We start from the raw sequence: 17,079 nt of genomic DNA, 5'->3' as shown, positions 1-17,079 counted from the left end.
CTGACACCACTCCCACTTTCCCAATCTTAATTTGCACATATACGCTGTCTCTCACTCTCGCTTTCTTTCTTTCTGTTTTTATGGCTTACTCACTCTTCACAGCAGCTCCTACTTTGGAGCAGCAAAATGATTCACACCAGAGCTGTCCTTGCAAGCCCAGCTGCTGAACACAGCAACATGCTCCAGCAAGAAATAGCAGCCTTTGTATGTTGCCTTCAGCAAGTGCGCTACAAAAGGCACCAGGCAAAAAAGAATGAAGACTCCTGAAGAGACAGCATAGGAGTTAAAGAACAATTAAAAGGTCTTCTGAGCAAAATCAGTGCTCCAGGTTACATTGGAATCACCACTATTTGTAGAAATTTGTAATTGTGAAAAAGACGCTCAGGAAGAAAATCAAAACGTGTAGGAGTGCACGGCTGGGGACTTTGCATCTGTGTATGCATTAAGGCACTGTCTCACTTTGTCTTTGTTAAGGAGTGTATGTGCACATTTGGTTACCTCAGGAGCCCAAGGCCAACTGGAGCTAACGCTCAAGGAAAGGTATCTATCTGCCCTTCTTGTTCCTCCAAAGAGAGCGCTTCTTCCAACAAGAAGCCAAGCTCTTCTACATAGCAGCAGACTTTTGCACTCAGTTTTCCGGCCATCTGCTAGCTGTCCCCAGAAGTGTGGATCAAACAAAAAAAAAGAAAACTATGGCTTTTGTCTTTAACCTGCAGCATAGGGAAAACGCAATCCCAGAGGCCAGGATAATGGCCATGGCTTCATGTCCTACTGTGTTCCTTCCTCCTGGTGTACATAAGGGGAGGAGGAAAGAATGAAATGAGTGGAAGATGCGATGTATCTTCATACAGCCTGCTGGGCCTATTTTTATTTGAAAGATGTACTCCGCTCTTGGCAAGGAAAAGGTGCCCTACCTCTTCTCCACACCATTTCTCTTGTCAGCAAGTCTAGCTGCCTGCCACAGGAATCAGCAATTACCTCCTGCTAGGTCATGGCTACTGTACGTGTTCAATCCACATGAGGAAATGGTGAGCTCCTCCACTGACATAACCTCACCTGAATAACCTCAAATGGCCCTGTCTTCTTTAAAACTATATAAGTACTGATGGGGAAAAAAAAAAAAAAAAAAAGTAAGAAAGAAAAAGGTAAATACAAGATAGCTGAGTTTGCTTTGTGTTTTGCAGTACTGGTATGCCCAGCCACCTAAAGGAAAGGGTGGAAAATGAAAAATTCCTTCCCTGATACAGTGCCTCCTTTTTTTTTTTTTTTTTTTGAATATAAATCAGTCCATATCATGGCTTCCTTCTTTCCTCCCATAAATGTTTTTTCCCAAAAGGCTCCTAAGCACATGCTGCCCAAAGAAAATCATTTTTTATTCCCTGCTGTTATAAAGATAGACTTCCCTTCAATCATTTACCAGACAGTGAAATTAAAAGCTTTATGCTTTGGCATAAGTGAATCCATAACAAACAGTGGGTGTGGATATTTTTAAGCAATTAGAAGAAGATATAGGGCAGCTTGGTAAACTGTGTGATCTCTGCAAGAAAGCCATCATTGTTATCTATCTTAATGTGCCTTCAGCAGGAAACATTTTGATGAAAATTCTCAGCTGTCTACAGGTAATCTGAAGCCAAACAGTCTGCTGTTCCTGCAGGAGCAAACCTTCCTTCTGCCTCAGTTAACCAAATATGGCCCACTATGAAGTGACTGGGGTGCTTTCTGGGTAAGCAATAGAGCAGAAAACTGCTAGATTCCCTTTACAGAGATAGCACAGATGCCCAAGTCACTCCTCTGATAGTGACACGTGGGAAATACAGGTATGTAGATACACAAGCTTTGTTTACAACCTGGGCAGTGAAACAGTGGAAGAAATCTATTGTGCCAAAGGATTTTAACATCATTTACTCTCTACTACTTTACCATGATAAGTGAGATCTGACACTGTGCGGTTTTACAGAATCCTTTAGTCTGATGTGGCTCCTGCTGAAAAATTTATTATTTCTGTTGGCGTTCATTACTACAAAATTAATAGTCACTGTCGGAATTGTGAGACCTTCAAATGAAAGGGTTCACACTGATACTGACAACCACTGTTCGAAGGACAGTCTTTCTCCTTCTTAATATTTTGGGTTAATTTGCTATGAAGGCTAGAGATAAAATCAGTGACATTCCCATATGGACCAACCAGGAAAAAATGGAAAATGTGTTACCTTGAAAAGCAGAAGATGTTTAACTTGATGTACTCAAAGTTTGCAAGAGACAAGAAGGAAAGCTGTCTTTCCCATTCTAGAATGCTCTTACTCTGACTGAATGACACTTACCTGCATTCACTTCCCCATCTCCAGTACTTACCCTTCACTAAGCTAGTCTTGTTCAGTTTAACCTCAGTATTTTCAGTGCACACCTTTTATGAGCTGTATTTCTGTCACTAAATTAAAAATTAATAGCTTTTGTAATGGGATTTTTCTCACCATAAAATCAGAACTATTTTAACTCTCTTGTGACTTGGAGATTTCCTTTCCAACATTATCTCAGAAGACAAATTAGAGAATAGAAAGGCAGAAACAGTGTGTGTGTGTGTGTGTGTGTGTGTGTGTGTGTGTGTGTCTGTGTGAAGTGGAACAGTGTGATTTTAAAACTGAAGTTCATCATCCAGACAAGTTAAAATCTATTGACAAAACAATAGCTGAGCTTTTGTCCCCATTTCCCATGGCATAAACATTTTTTGTCTTCAATAGCCCAATGACAAACTAATGCCTTACTGCACCAGCAGTTACATATAAAATATAAAATATAAAATAAATATAAAATATAAAATATAAAATATAAAATATAAAATATAAAATATAAAATATAAAATATAAAATATAAAATATAAAATGTCTGTGAATCAGCAAGCTGGACACGCTTCGTTGAGGAAGAGAGGTAGCCAGCCAGGTGACTCAGCCAGCTTCTGCCGTAGATGCCCTGGCTCTCCCTGCCACTCCCTCTGAACACCGCCCAGGAACTCTGTTCCTACATGCAATCTGAAAGAAAACAGACTTCTCTCCACCCTTTTAACAAGCTCAGTATGAAGGAGAGGGAAAAAAAAAAAAGAAAAAAAAAAAGAAAAAAATGAAAAATGAAAAATGAAAAGGAATACTGCTGCTTAACAGTGTCATGAACTATTTCAGAGACTCAAACTGTCTACTACACTCTTTTTCATTATTATTTTTAATTCACTGATCCTCAGGGCATGCCTGATTGCAATTAATGCTATCATGCCCTGGAAAGCACATCGGAAATAACCTACAAATTGGACTGAATAGAACAAACAGGTGTATATTTTTTATCCTACCCATTCCTGAAAAGATACAGCATCTTTTAATCGAGTTGGAGTTTTTGTAGTAAGTTCTGTATCTTGCAAGGAAGTCAATAAAAGGTCATTTTTATGCCTTTAGCTTGTTTTAAAAACCTTCATTTTTAACACACCTAGGAAAACCCAGAGAGTAAAAGTTGAAATGTCTTTGAACATGTATACACAGCAGAACTTGTATTCCGCCTATAACATTATTTTTATTCCTACTGTAAGTTCCTACTGTATTATCATTACTGTATTCCTACTGTAAATAGGCATAAAAACAGTCCAATTTATTTTCAATTTTATTAACACTAATAAAGATCAGAGTGAGAGTTATTAAGCACAAAAAATTAATTTGCAATTAAAATAACACCTGCAGTAGGAAAGTGTTAATCCATGGCTTCATTGAAAGAGATATAAACTGAACAGGAACAAGCTGGCCTTCTCTTATTTCCCTTTCTTCTCACAGCATTTGCATCCATATGCATAAAAGGTGRTGTCAGACAGACAGCAACACACCAACTCAAAATGTATGGAAGAAAGTCAGTTTTCTGATGTGTCTACTGACGTAGAAGTATTACTCACCAGTCATTACTTCTAACAACAGACAGGAAATTATTTTTTCATACTTTCATGTGCTAACATTATCATTTAGTTTTCCTAGTAAGGCTTTTTAGATTGGAACACACATTCCAATGGAAAAAAAAAAAAAAAAAAAAAAAAAGAAAGAAAAAAACAGGAGCAGGCAGCCAAAGAGCTGACAGCTTTCAATGAGAGCAAAGCCTTTAACATGGCAAACAAGAAGTGAATGTGCTGCAATCAGCTCATTTACCATCTAACCATTTTCCCTAACACTTAGTGAAATACAAATAAATCAGCTTCATAAAGGAACAGGCATGATAGACTATTTGGAAGAACCTATGGAAATAGACCCATAATATAACCAGGAAACCAAAATATGAAGAAAAATCCATATATGTAAAAAAATACTAAAACACCTACTTGTTTTAACCTGATGTGTTAATCTGAAAGTTTATCTTCTCCACTGCACAGATGACTAAGATAACTTCTATGAAACAAAAACAGTCAGAAAGAGCTTTGAATTGATTACTTCTGACTGAAGCATCTGTGACCCACTTCTGCAAGGAGGAAAGCTTGAACCCATACCTGTGGACACGGATGTTTCAGGGTGCCACCTCATGGGGATACTGATAACTTGCTTTTTCCTTTGTGGCTGTGCTGGTAACTGCTGCCTTTCACAGCCTCCTTTCACAGGGCTGTAACTTCAACTGAAAGCAGCCTGCTTCTTGACCCAGAAAAAAATGGAAGCAAACTGAGGTTTCTCATGTTTCCTTAGTCATGGTCTGTTTTTTCTTCCCTTTAGTAAACTTTAAACTTTTAGATCTTTCTTTATCTTGAAGTTTTGGCAGCTTTAATGGACCAAAGTTCTTCTCTCTAGTCTTTTTTAGGTGACTGTGATCACATTCTTGAGACCATTTTAACACTGGAATATATTGAGAATGTTTTCTCCACATACGCATAATTTGCTGTTCTGATCTGAGAAGCACCTTGACTAAAAATAATCAATCAGTAAGTTCTGAACTGAGCATAGGAGCGTTTTTTTAGAATTGACAGGGACTCTGTTGCCCTGCAAAAGAAAGGCTGTATGGGGAGAGGATTGCAGCTGTAAATAGATCAATGTGGAACCTTAGCTTGGAGCTTTCACAAGGAAAGAAGATTCACACGATACGACTGCCCCCCACAGCAGGTCTGGACTTTGACACACAGCTTTCCTCCCAGGTCTGTGTGTGTATTATTCCCTGAATGTTTCTCTGTTACGTACAGAGGGAGGAGGTGTGAGAACTGGGGATTCTTTTCCCTCTTTCTTTTATCCAGTGTCATCATCAGATGAGTCATTTTCTTCCATGATCTGAGTAGTCATAATGCATTTGAGTGATTAATGTGGGTAAAGGTACACACCTTCCCTGACTTATTTAACACAGTCTCACAGCCAGAACACCTACATTTTAAAGAAAGAGAAACTTAGAATCACTATTAATTATTTCACTAGAAATGGGCCTGCCTCAACAGTGTGATTTTTCTTCAGTTGTGTATTTTTGGTGAAGGATGAAGAAAAGGCCTTTGTTTATCCCTGAATGCAGCTAAGATAAGTTGTGAACATGTTGATTCTTGCTTCTCCAGTTGGTATTTGGCAGATGTGTTGAAGACAACAAAATCACCATGCACATTTTASAGCTTACTTGAAGTAACACACCCAGCATATTCATCTCTGTATGATGAGCAAATTGTACAAGTTATATCTGGAACCAGTCCTGACTCAGAGGTAAAATTTACAAATAATGGGCCAAATTCTCAGCTGGTGCAAACTGATTGTCTACCTTGAAAGCAACAGAGGTACTCCTATACTCAGCTACTCCTATACTATATATTTCATAATACCAATGATCTGTGACATTTAGACTTGGATCGCAAAACACCCAGAAAATAAAATTATATTATCCCATGGCAGGAAAGTTTTATTTTGTGTTTTACAAAATTAAGTGCTAGGAATTGATAATAGAATGTTTTCCTTTTTCTTAGTAATATTTACCCAGGAAATAGGTAACCTGCTGAGAAATTACCTTCTTCAATCCTTCTGAAATCTAATAGTACCATTAAGCTCTACTAGGAAACTTTGGAGGATACGAAATATATACTCCAGTGAGCAATAAATTTCACAATAACATTACTGTTTACATATTAGGAACAATTGATCTGTAAATATGTAATTAGGTCTATAGGGACTTGTGACATTGAAATAATATATCCATTAATATATTTAAGGTGAAGATAACAAAGCCCACTGGGAAGGTAGCTGCTGATTTCAGTGGGTTTTGGGTAAAATAAGGCAGCAGAGTTCCTGCAAGTATTGAATAATGTGGAGAAGGTGATGTATGTATAATAGGTTTATATACAGCTGTGGTAAAATAACAGCCTGGTTCAAAGAGCTTCCTGCTTAAGATGAAAATTACACTCCTAAGAGTCGCTTGGATGAGCAGCAAGATAAATKACTTCTCTATCCAGTTTCTGCTAGTTTCCATGCCAGACCTAATTAAAGGGCTTTGGGAGTAATAAAGAGGGATTTAGGGGAGAAATGTTAGCCCAGAAATAAAAAGTGCAGACCAGATTGCAGTAATTGCACAGTCTCCTTACTCCTAGCACAACCTGTGGCCTTTGGTTGTTGCAGGATTTCCTTAGGCTCCCTCTAGTCTGCGTGAGAGGTACAACAGCAAGTTTCTTACCACTGACAGGCTCATTCCTAAGTGTACTAACAGTGCATCTTTTCTGCTATGGAAAGAGGAAACATTTGAAGAAACCTTGGATGGCCCCATTTCCTCTCATTTCCTTTCAAACTACAGGCTTTCTTTTGCACAGGAGGATAGATTCTCTGAAACGCAATCTGTGACTACTCACGGATTTGTGTCTTTTTAAGACCTAAGTCCGAGGCATAAGCCATAGCAAGCAGTTAGTTTGAACCCTTACATGAGAAGGACTGAAGAACTTGATCTACCATCCTGTACTTTCTGGTTTTGCAGCAAAAAATTTTGGAAAATCCAGCTATGGTTAAGAACACCCTCATGAGATGAGAACATCTACCATATTCTTAGTTAATCCAAAATCTTACATAAAAGCAATATGAAGCAATCCAAAGTGTGTCATTCAAACTTGAAACTTTTATAACTTGAAGAAAAACATGGTGATTTTTTCCTTTTGTTTACTATCAAATCTCTAAAGTATTTATGATTGTGAACCTGTTGCACGTGTAAAGACATTTCAAGAAAAATGCTGCTATACCAAACTCAAGAGAAGATAGCACAAATGTTCCCCTGAACTCATAGCTGGATGGAGGAATTGGCAGTTCTGACTCAAAAAGTTGGACATCTTAAATAAATATCCATCAACCAATATATTACTGAAGTTATTTTTGCTCAATCATGCATGATCGTTGATAATACTTTAATTCATTCAATGTAAATGACTTAGTAAGATCTAATATATGAAACACTATGTAGAGAAGATCTAAGTGAAATTTTTATTCTTGGTAAATGGATGGAGCGCTAACATGAGTGTCCCTGTCTGGTTAGTTCATGATGAAAAAAACCTTGGAATTCCCTAAATGTATGCTGTGTAGGATAAAAGTTTTCTCTGAAGACAGCACAGGCAGAGCTAAGAAAAATACTGCTTCAGAATTCATTTTTTTTATCTGACAGTTCCTGCTTATACTCATAGAATGATTAAAAAAAAAAAAAAAAAAAGAGATCCACTGTGTTAAATGCTCCTCAAAAACAGTGAACTCTGCATTTCACAAATTGTTAAAAAAACATTGTTATTGCTTGTCTGAAAATCAAATGAAAAGTTTCAAGAGATTCCTTCACCCGTTCACTTGATGTTCTCTTAATCTTTATATACGGCAGTTATGTGAACCTAGAACATTCCACTTGCTAGAATGTAGTCCCTTGGTCACGAATATATTTTGTACACAAATACACACATTCATACTGCTGAACACTAAATTTCCCTTTCCAGAGGAGCACAATCAGATGCCTTACTGTAAATGCCATAAATGATACAGTCATACTACAAGAGGAATTCTGACCAGAATCAAGGCAGTGCTCCCGGAGTTTTGGGCGATGATGTTCCCTTCCTTGTGTCCATGTCCGCAAAGCCACTTGTACTTTTGTTGCCTAGACTGGGTTTAGACTACATCTTGTAGGTATAGTTTTAACAACAGTAAGTGAAATAAAGATTCCTTCTCCCTTGAATRACCCCTCTCACAGTCCCTGCTTTCTATCTTGCTTCTAATTAAAGCATCATCACAGTTGTGTGATGAAAGGCTCTAACAGTCTTCACTCCTTTTAACATCTCCTGACTCATCAGAAATGTGCCAAGCCAGTGTTGAACTGCCTGACCTATCCAAGAATGGTACMAATGGATTGGCAGCAGCAGCACAAAATTTCTAGAGAGCATAGATACAACATAAATTCCCTATATGGGCAGTACAGAGCTAGCTTGTGCCCTCTTGTCAAGAAATATCTGAAACGAGCAAAAGAAAGGGAGAATGGTCAAGCAACAGATTAAAGGTGCATCCTCCAAGAAGCAGAAATTATTCTCAAAGAAGAAAATAGGACAGATCTAAAGTGTTGGAAAGCTACACCTGAAAACAAGCAGTAGTGACCAAATAAGACCTTGTGTAACAACAAGAGGGGAAAAAAATAGATTTCAAGGAGGGATTTCAAGAGGGAGCTTCTTGCAAAAGGTTTCAGCAGGTGCCAAATCAAGGGGAAAAGGGAATTTCAAGGGGAAAGGTTCTTGAACCTTTCATTGTTCAAGGGGAAGCTCATGGTTCCCACGAGAAAGGAAGCCAACGCTGGAGGTTGGAGGCAACGGAAATAGGTTGTCCCAGCTTTAATCTTCCCGAATTGCCGTGCGGTTAAAGAAGCCGTGATGTCATTTGACCACAAGATGGCACTAATGACGTTTAAGAAAGGTGAGAGGAGGGCACGAATTAAGGCGCCTCGATAAACCATAACATAGCCAAATAAGAAGTCCAACCATGACATCATCTTCTTTTTTTTTTTCTTTTTTTTTTTTTTAATGGAGAAAAAAGGTATCTATTTATTGAAAACATTTTTTAAAATATCAGCATATCAGCATATGTATCAGCATATGTTTCAAGATTATGCAAGAATAAGCATCATAGGCACCAGTACTAGACTATAAATACAGTAGTTACAACTACTATCATTTTTATAATTTGAAGCTATACTATAACATGGACTTTTGTGTGTGTTGTAGGTAAATATTCCAAGATTTTCATTCTGCTCCTGAGATTAAGCTTTATGTGATTGCAGATGAATATCTCAATCTTACGAAGCAATATTCTGGCTTTAACAAAATGTGCCCTAAGGCCCAATTTTTGCATGCAGCCTCCTACCTGCGAGCCAGTGATACTGTTTCTCTTCAGATGGGAAATAGATGTGAAAATGAAAGGCAACGGCACCTGTAAATACAGAATGACTTTTGCATGTGCTCTATATGACTGCCCTGTACCACTCAAATCACTGCCTAAAAGCCACAGCTGCCCCTATAGCATGTGTCCTATGTCCATAGGCCTTTCTTAAATTGCTGAGAGTGTCATATAAAGTCTTCTGAAATTCACTGCTATTACTGTTACAGCTAGAAAGGAAGGTAGCAAGTCAAAGCTGGAAGGTTCTGCCTTCTGAAGGTCTCTATTTTCTCTTCATTGTCACCACTGCAGCTATTAAAGAAAGAGAATCATCTTGTTTGGTCACATTCATCTCCTGTCTTCAAGAAGCCTTTCTTTTAAAACTGTTCTGAAGCTGGATTCAATTCTGGAAATCATCAGAGGTAAGGGCCCTGGATGAAGTCTCTCCCTTTTCTGAAATACGTCATGCCACCTCTGTTCTTCAGTTCTGTTGTATCATTCCATCAACTTAAAAGGTGAAGAAGCTGCTGTAGTCCTTGAGAAGAGCACTGACTGCTCTGTTAGCAMGACAAGTTGAAAGCAAGCAAGATGAAAGGAGGGAAAGGATGTGATGAGGAAAGCATTGAAAGAGATGAGAAAGAAGATCAGAAAAGTAGTATTAGAAGGACACTAAGAAGAAGGATGTGATTATTCAAATAAGTTTCTGAAGGAACAGTTTGGGAATCAATTTAATCTGATATTTCCAAGGASTGCTTTTTTGCAACAAGGCCACAATCTGCTGGGGACATTTTCGGAGGGCAACATTTCAGAAAATTTGATCAAAATCAGTGAGGTTCAAGGCAAAGTCAGGACCAAGGATGCTAAGCTACTTTTAAATATTGTAGCTGGCAGAGCTGAGGGGACTCTGCTCTTGATTTGCCTGCTGCTTTTTTTTTCCTGCTTTTTTTGAGATAGGACAACATATCAAAGTGAATTTGACAAACACTGGTCATAGAACAAGACCTCCAGTATGCACAGAGCAAGACAGACAGGCACAGTGCTGCTGACAGCAAGGGCCAACCCACACATCCCATCCAGCCTCCTTCGCTCCTTCCTTCGCCCTCCTTGGAACATTTGTCTCAGCAACTGCCCTTTTGRGATTGGACCCAACTACCTTCAACACAAGCCTCGCAGTACCAGCTGTCCTGGCTCTACTCRTACTCACTGCCTTGGCCACTCCAGCCCAAATCAAGGGACAAGCGAGCCCCATGAGTCTGTTCACCACAGGAGAAAAGAACAGCCCCCAGGCAGGGGGCAATGGCCATAGTTGATCTGCRTGGGTGTCACTCTGGGACAGCTGTCCTTGACGGTGTCTGCTCCACAAAAGATGTCTTTGGTGGTACCCTGGGTGAGGCTGTTGTGGAAAGAGATGGGAATATGGTGACTCGCACCTCTCAACAGGAAAGGAAGGGGAAAAGAAGGGGCAGGAAGCTTCATGGTCCCCAAGCTACACAAGTAGACCCCGGCAAAAGGGAACTTCCCCATCCTCAGGACTTCACATCCTGCTCCCCCAGCAATCCTGGCTTGGTATGTGTCAGTTCCTCAAGGACACCGTGGGTTCAGCCCTCCTCTTCTGCCCAGTGCTGGTCTTGGCTGGGGCTGGACCAGGCTGGGATGCTCTCTTCCTTGCAGTCTGGCCTTGACTTTCTAGGCCAGGCAGCCTAGCACTAGCACCAGCATTTCCCTCTAGCAGCCTTGGCACTGACTGGACCTTGCCATGGGGACACATTTGCAGATGTCATCCACCTGCAGCTCACTTTACAAGACAATTAAGAAACTACTTGTGATATATCAATGCTACAGGCAGTAAGTTATAGGGGCAAAGCATGTCACTAACAAGATAAACACTATCACAGCCTAACACATATAACCTAGGCCAGAGAAGTATGAAACAGAACTATGTTCAAGAACTACTCCACCSAGAATAGCCAGTGGACATTTCTTTTTCAGACTGATGTTGATTTTCTTTCTAATATTAATGAAGTTCAAACCAAAAAGCAAGCTAGTAATGCCTTAAAGACCTCTGTATCTGAAAGTGATTCTTGCCTCATTTTGGGGACAAGAGGAGAAGCAACARAGGAAACAAAAGAGAGAAGCCGTTCAGAAGACTCACTTTATTGAATCCATAGCTGCTAAAGGTTYCCATTCTGGATTACAGTTTTGCTGACAACGTTGCAAGAATGGCAAATTCTTATCATCCTAAATGAAAGAGATGATTGGTGGGAAGGCCAGGAAAACCCCTTGCGTAAAACTTGGACTAATTCTCTCAGATAAGACCATACATATCAGCTGATGTAGATCTCAGGACTTTTGAGCTGCAATTGTTTAATACCATGTCTCAGGTGCTACCTGAATACCACTCAGGACAAAAAGAAATAACACAGTCCTGCTCATGGAGAGATTATTCCGAAAAGGAGAGTGCCTTTAGATATTTCAACTCAGTCTGAAGGAGCTGGGGAAAAGCATCTTGCAAAAAACCAAGTGAGGCTTTAGGGGTAGTTGTCCTTAAGCCCCTAAGAACCAATAAGAAGTTGGAAGTCTTGTCTCTAAACTAGAATTCTCCTGTACACAAGGCATCTTCCCGCTATGAGCAATGGGCTTTGTTTCTCTTAACTTTAAGCATGTGGTGAATGAAGTAGTTATGTTGGGYAGTGAGCAGAGCCATAAAAACATTTATTGCATAGGTCTGCTGACCTAAAAGCCTGTTGGCCAAGTTGTGCACTAGAATGGATTCTTTCCCTTCATTAGCTATAAAATGAGGCTAGCATAATGTCCTCAATGTAATTCACTTATCTAGCTTTTCCGTGCTTGTTTTCTTTGATCAAAGCTGTCTCACTGCAGTAATGCAATCGGAAGAGAAACTCTTGGCCCAAGTGCAGGCCACTCCAACTAGTCAGAGATACTTTTAAGACATCGTTCAGTCTCCCTGAAAGAGCAGCTCTTTCAGGGAGCTCAGGATACCTGCAGAACCCGCACCACACTGAGACAGAAGACTACCTTGGAGAATAAAAGGACAAGGAAAATGGAAATGTGTTTTTAAGATCTCCTGGTGGTTTATGTATAAAGCTGTATAGGCTGTTTATTTGTGATTAAAGAGAATAGCTACAGTAAGAGAAACAATTTCTGTGCTAGCTTTCACGTTCTAGCTTTTCCGTCAGAAATGAAGGGTTCTTTCCTTGATCACTGAAACAAGCAAAGGAAATCAATGTGTGATCTGCTGTGGAGAAGCACCARCAGACTAAGTGAAGGGCTTCTCCTGCAAGAAAGTTGTCCTCCTTTCTTATTCCCATACTCCTTTCTTATTCCCATATAATCATCATGGGACCAATGTGGCATTGTATTTGTCCAGCTACACCACATAGAWTTTGCCTTGTTACACTTATTTGAGCTACTCTTTTTCCTTATAAGATAACATATCTAGGCAGTTACGCCTAGATGGCATAACTTACTATTAGGAAACAAGATCTTGCAAAAGAAGGAAGATACCRTGGCACCACCTTTCCTGGTGTATAAATAGTTTGAATATTTTCCTTCACTTTCCCACATCTCAGTCAATTGTTGGTCAGGAGATAACAAACAGGAGAATTTATTACAAGAGAGATATTCTTCTGTTATTGTCCTGCAATTTCAGTGCATATAGTCACGGATGCTTCAAAGAAACAGAGCACTTAGTTTTCAGTAGCTTTAGAGGCCATGAAACACAAAAAAAAAAAAAAAAATTTAAAAGCATTTTCATACAGACAGACTCAGTCCTCCTTCTTGATTTTTGCTAACTTCTCTTGCCAACACAGCAAGGAGTAGTCATGTTCTTACCTTTTCTTACCTTTCACTTTCTCAACCAGCAGTACAGAGTCTCTAATGTACAAATGCAAAAAAAAATGTACAAACATGCATTCTTAGTCCTATATTTTCAAAGCCTGAAAACTTTGGAACTGTTTTGATAGTTACCAAATCAAACACACACGGAAGAATGAATGGGCACTTTATGCCCAATTACTGAACAAGGCTCAGCCTCACTGCTTCAGGATAAGAGGCTTTTAATGTCCTCCTGCCATACTCCATATATAGAGAGATATATATGTCATTTTACACGTGCAAGGAGAAAAAAATAATTCAAAGGATTAGTAAGCTGTACAGAGGCAAGAACACACTTGCTTGACTACCTACAGTCTTACCCTGGTAGGAAGATTATTCATATAATGAATTCGCCCAGAGATGCTGGAATTTGACCCTGGGGTCCTATTGTTTACTCCAGTCCTGATTCTTCAAATATATCAGAATGTAAGTAACTTTGTTCATTTGAACAAAGAATGGGAGAGGGAAAACAGTAAGGTCTCAGATGAGTTTCTGTAAGAAAGCATAGGGGAATTAAAGTTTAACATGGGAGGCTGCAGATGGGACTATKAGCCTGTCTCCAGGGGACTGTTTGCAACAGCAGTTCCTCCTTCCATCTCTTCCTATCTCTTTCTGCCTCATTGCTCTTACAATTCGATGCTATCAAGTACCTCTTTCTCTAAGCTGATAGCAGTCTCCACCATCATCATATCCTCCATTTTCCTCCCCTCCCTCTCTGTCTGCTCCTAGGGACAGTGGGGAAAGAGGACAGGGCTGGGGCTAAGCCCTGCGTTAAGTGAGGCAACATGACAGGGAGAGGAAGGCTTGCAACTAAAGAAGGAAGCAGGAGGTCAACCCTGGGTAGGACAAGCTCCTCATACTGCCTAAAGGAGTCACCCACCACGCGAGCTTGTGTGTTGCTCAACTGCAGACCTCAAGCCATATCAGCTGCATCATTAGAAGAAGGGGGTGAGGGCAGATGAAGCACTGCTCCAGTCACAGAGAGTCACTACTCTGCCTCTCATTACCCGCCATCTGCTAACCTTCCTTAGGCCTCATGCTGCCTTTGTACAATTGAGTTCAAGTTAAACGGGCTTGGGCTATGTCTTCAAACAAGGAATAAGCAGCCACAGAAGTCAGGGATATTGATAAAGCCCTTGAAAATGGAGTTGAAGTTCTAGAAAATGAAGAGAATAGAGCAAAAAGAAGTAAGAGTCAAAAKCAGTTGAAGGGGATAATCATGCTAGTTTTAAACATGTGCTATGCTTTGACTTTGAAAAGGTTGCAAAATAAAAAAAAAGAAGTGCATGATACTAGTCCAAAAGATAATGGAGTCATCAACRTTTGTATTGCAGTGAATCACAACTGTAAAGAGGAGCTTCAGAGGTAAAAAATATGCTTTGATAAAAATCTGCAATGTAGAAAAGTCTSTAGTGCGATGCCCTGCAGGTTCACACTGCTACAGAACAAACAGCAGGAAGATGCATCTTTTAGTCACAAAGGTTTTGCAGGAACGAAATCAACTTCCCATGTCACTGTGTCTCACAGCAGAAGGGAATGTGAGATCATCTTGTGTGGCTTGGTGTGTATCAGCTCTCATTAGTTTTCACTTGGTCACTGCTATAAAAGTCACACTAACTTCAGCCATCCTAGAGCACCAAAGGTCTTGAGACTGAGCAGTTTTGTGCAAAAGGCCTAGAGAACATGAGCTATGACACAGAGAAGGACCTTGCAGTAGCTAAAGAATAGCCGTGAGGTGTTCAAAGGATGCTGTCAAAGGATACACACTTTGGTTTGCCCAAGGTCCCTGTCAGCCTGAGAGGGAAACTGCCTTGCAAGTCCCTTTCTTGGGTTACAGTATTCCAGTATTATGTGCATTTAATCAGGTAGTTCAGATCAATGCCAGTAACAGCCAAAAGAATGCGAGAATACAAAAGSCTACCAGGTGCCAAGTAGATAAGCAAACAGCAAAGGGTTTCCAATAAACTTTCACAGGTGAATGACTGGGAAATACTCACTCTGAAACTTTTGCAGGAAAATGACAGCTGTCTGATGAAGAGCTTGACATTCATAAAAGCAAGAATATTTGCTGTTAAGCAGGATGAAGAAATAGCATATGTTTGAGCTGGTCTCTTAACATGAGCCCTTCTTCCAAGCCCTGTTCACCCAGCAGCACATGGCTGCTGTTTCAGATGCCCTTCCCCCAGTTAAAAAAATTGTTTTGAAGATTCATTGACCTGACAATTACCTTCTTCATCCCACAATACATTTAATCTTTCTCTAAAGCACTGTAGCTCAGGGAACCTCCCTGTTAACATAAAACAGGAATCACTTCTCTGATTCAACAGTTGGGCAGCTGACGTACAGCTGCACCCTTTCAAAGATTTGGAAAAATGACAAGTTTCTGTTTAAGTCTATACTTAAATCCACACACACGTCACTATTCATAGTATAGTACTTAGTATTGCGATTGAGAAATTCAAGTTAGTCTTCATATTTTTGCCATTGACTGCTACCCAGGATACTTCCAAAATGCCCAACAGCTGATTCGTTCATGGGAAAACTGCATCCCTGCATATGTGAASAGCGTGCAGAGCATCATTAGCAGATAAACCCACTCTTTGTAGATCCTGAGATCAGCCCCTCCTCAGATGTGTTGCACCTGTTTATACGGCTGAGGACAAACACTACCTTTACTAATTACAGTGTCTAAAGCACTGGAAGTAAGAGTGAAGAATGATGAACTGTGCCCATAATGTCAAATTGTGACACACCTTTGCTTTTACACGTGTGGAGCAATATACCTCAGTAGTATATATACAGGGAGACCTCACCACCCCCTCAGGAACTCAAAACATTTTAAGTACTGTTAGATTATGTCTGCCAAAGTTGTTTGGCAAGGGAATGCTTGCAAATATAGTGGTAGTATTCACATTAGATAACTATCTCTTTCAAAATAAAGACACGTGTGTTCTGAGCCAAATCTTTAAAAGAAAAAAAATGCAACAGAAAGGTAATCTCTTATGAGCTTAAAAGCTATCCAATGAAGCAAAATTTCAGAATAGTACAAATTTACCCCACATAAAAATCTGTTAAAACATAAATCAAAATCTCTTATCGTCTCTTTAGGTGAAGCAAACAAAAAAAAAACTGTTAATTGCTAAGCAAGGTCAGGAAAAGCTCACAAGGTCACAAGGTCAAAAGCTCTCAATTACAGTTAGACAGAAGCATCACCCAGAAAAGAAAATTAAGAAACAACATTACATTTTTGACCTTAAATCACACCGACATTAAAAGAGAAGCTAGGTGAAACCTCCAAAGGTCCATTTTCCAATATCCTCAAATTTCAGAACTCTTCCCTCCACTCTTCTTTCTTTTTTTTTTTTTTTTCCCCTCCAAAGTCTTTATAAAGATTTGGGGATATTTAGCATCCTTATATGCTAGAAATCTACTGGTATCTTCTGACTGAGCCAAAAACATGAATAGAGTGCTCTGCTGGCTGAACCAGAAATCCTTCTCTCCCAAGTAAATAAATAGTGCTTATGTTGGTTTAAAAAAAAAAAAAAAGAGACAAGTCAAGGAAACTGAACAGCTACTTTTTTAAAACATCCTTTTTTTTTCCCCCTTTAGATCTACCTGAATTCTAGAATGTTTTTGAATTAAAATCAATTTCTATAATATATAGCAAATGTGTTTTGTTTTTATAAATTCAAGAACTATATGGAGTTGATAGATAAAATAAGTTATTGGTTATCATGAAAACCACTCATGGAAAGCGTTACGTTAAAATACTGTATGGAAGCAGAAGCTACTGTTTTTTTTTTTTTTTTTCTGAGAGAAAACTTGTCTCTCAAGATTC

The sequence above is a fragment of the Nothoprocta perdicaria genome, unplaced genomic scaffold (genome assembly GCF_003342845.1).
Source record: "Nothoprocta perdicaria isolate Ctin4 unplaced genomic scaffold, notPer1 scaffold_24, whole genome shotgun sequence".
NCBI lineage: Eukaryota > Metazoa > Chordata > Aves > Tinamiformes > Tinamidae > Nothoprocta > Nothoprocta perdicaria.
The sequence above is the reverse complement of the archived record's forward strand: the minus strand, read 5'-3'. Positions refer to the sequence as shown.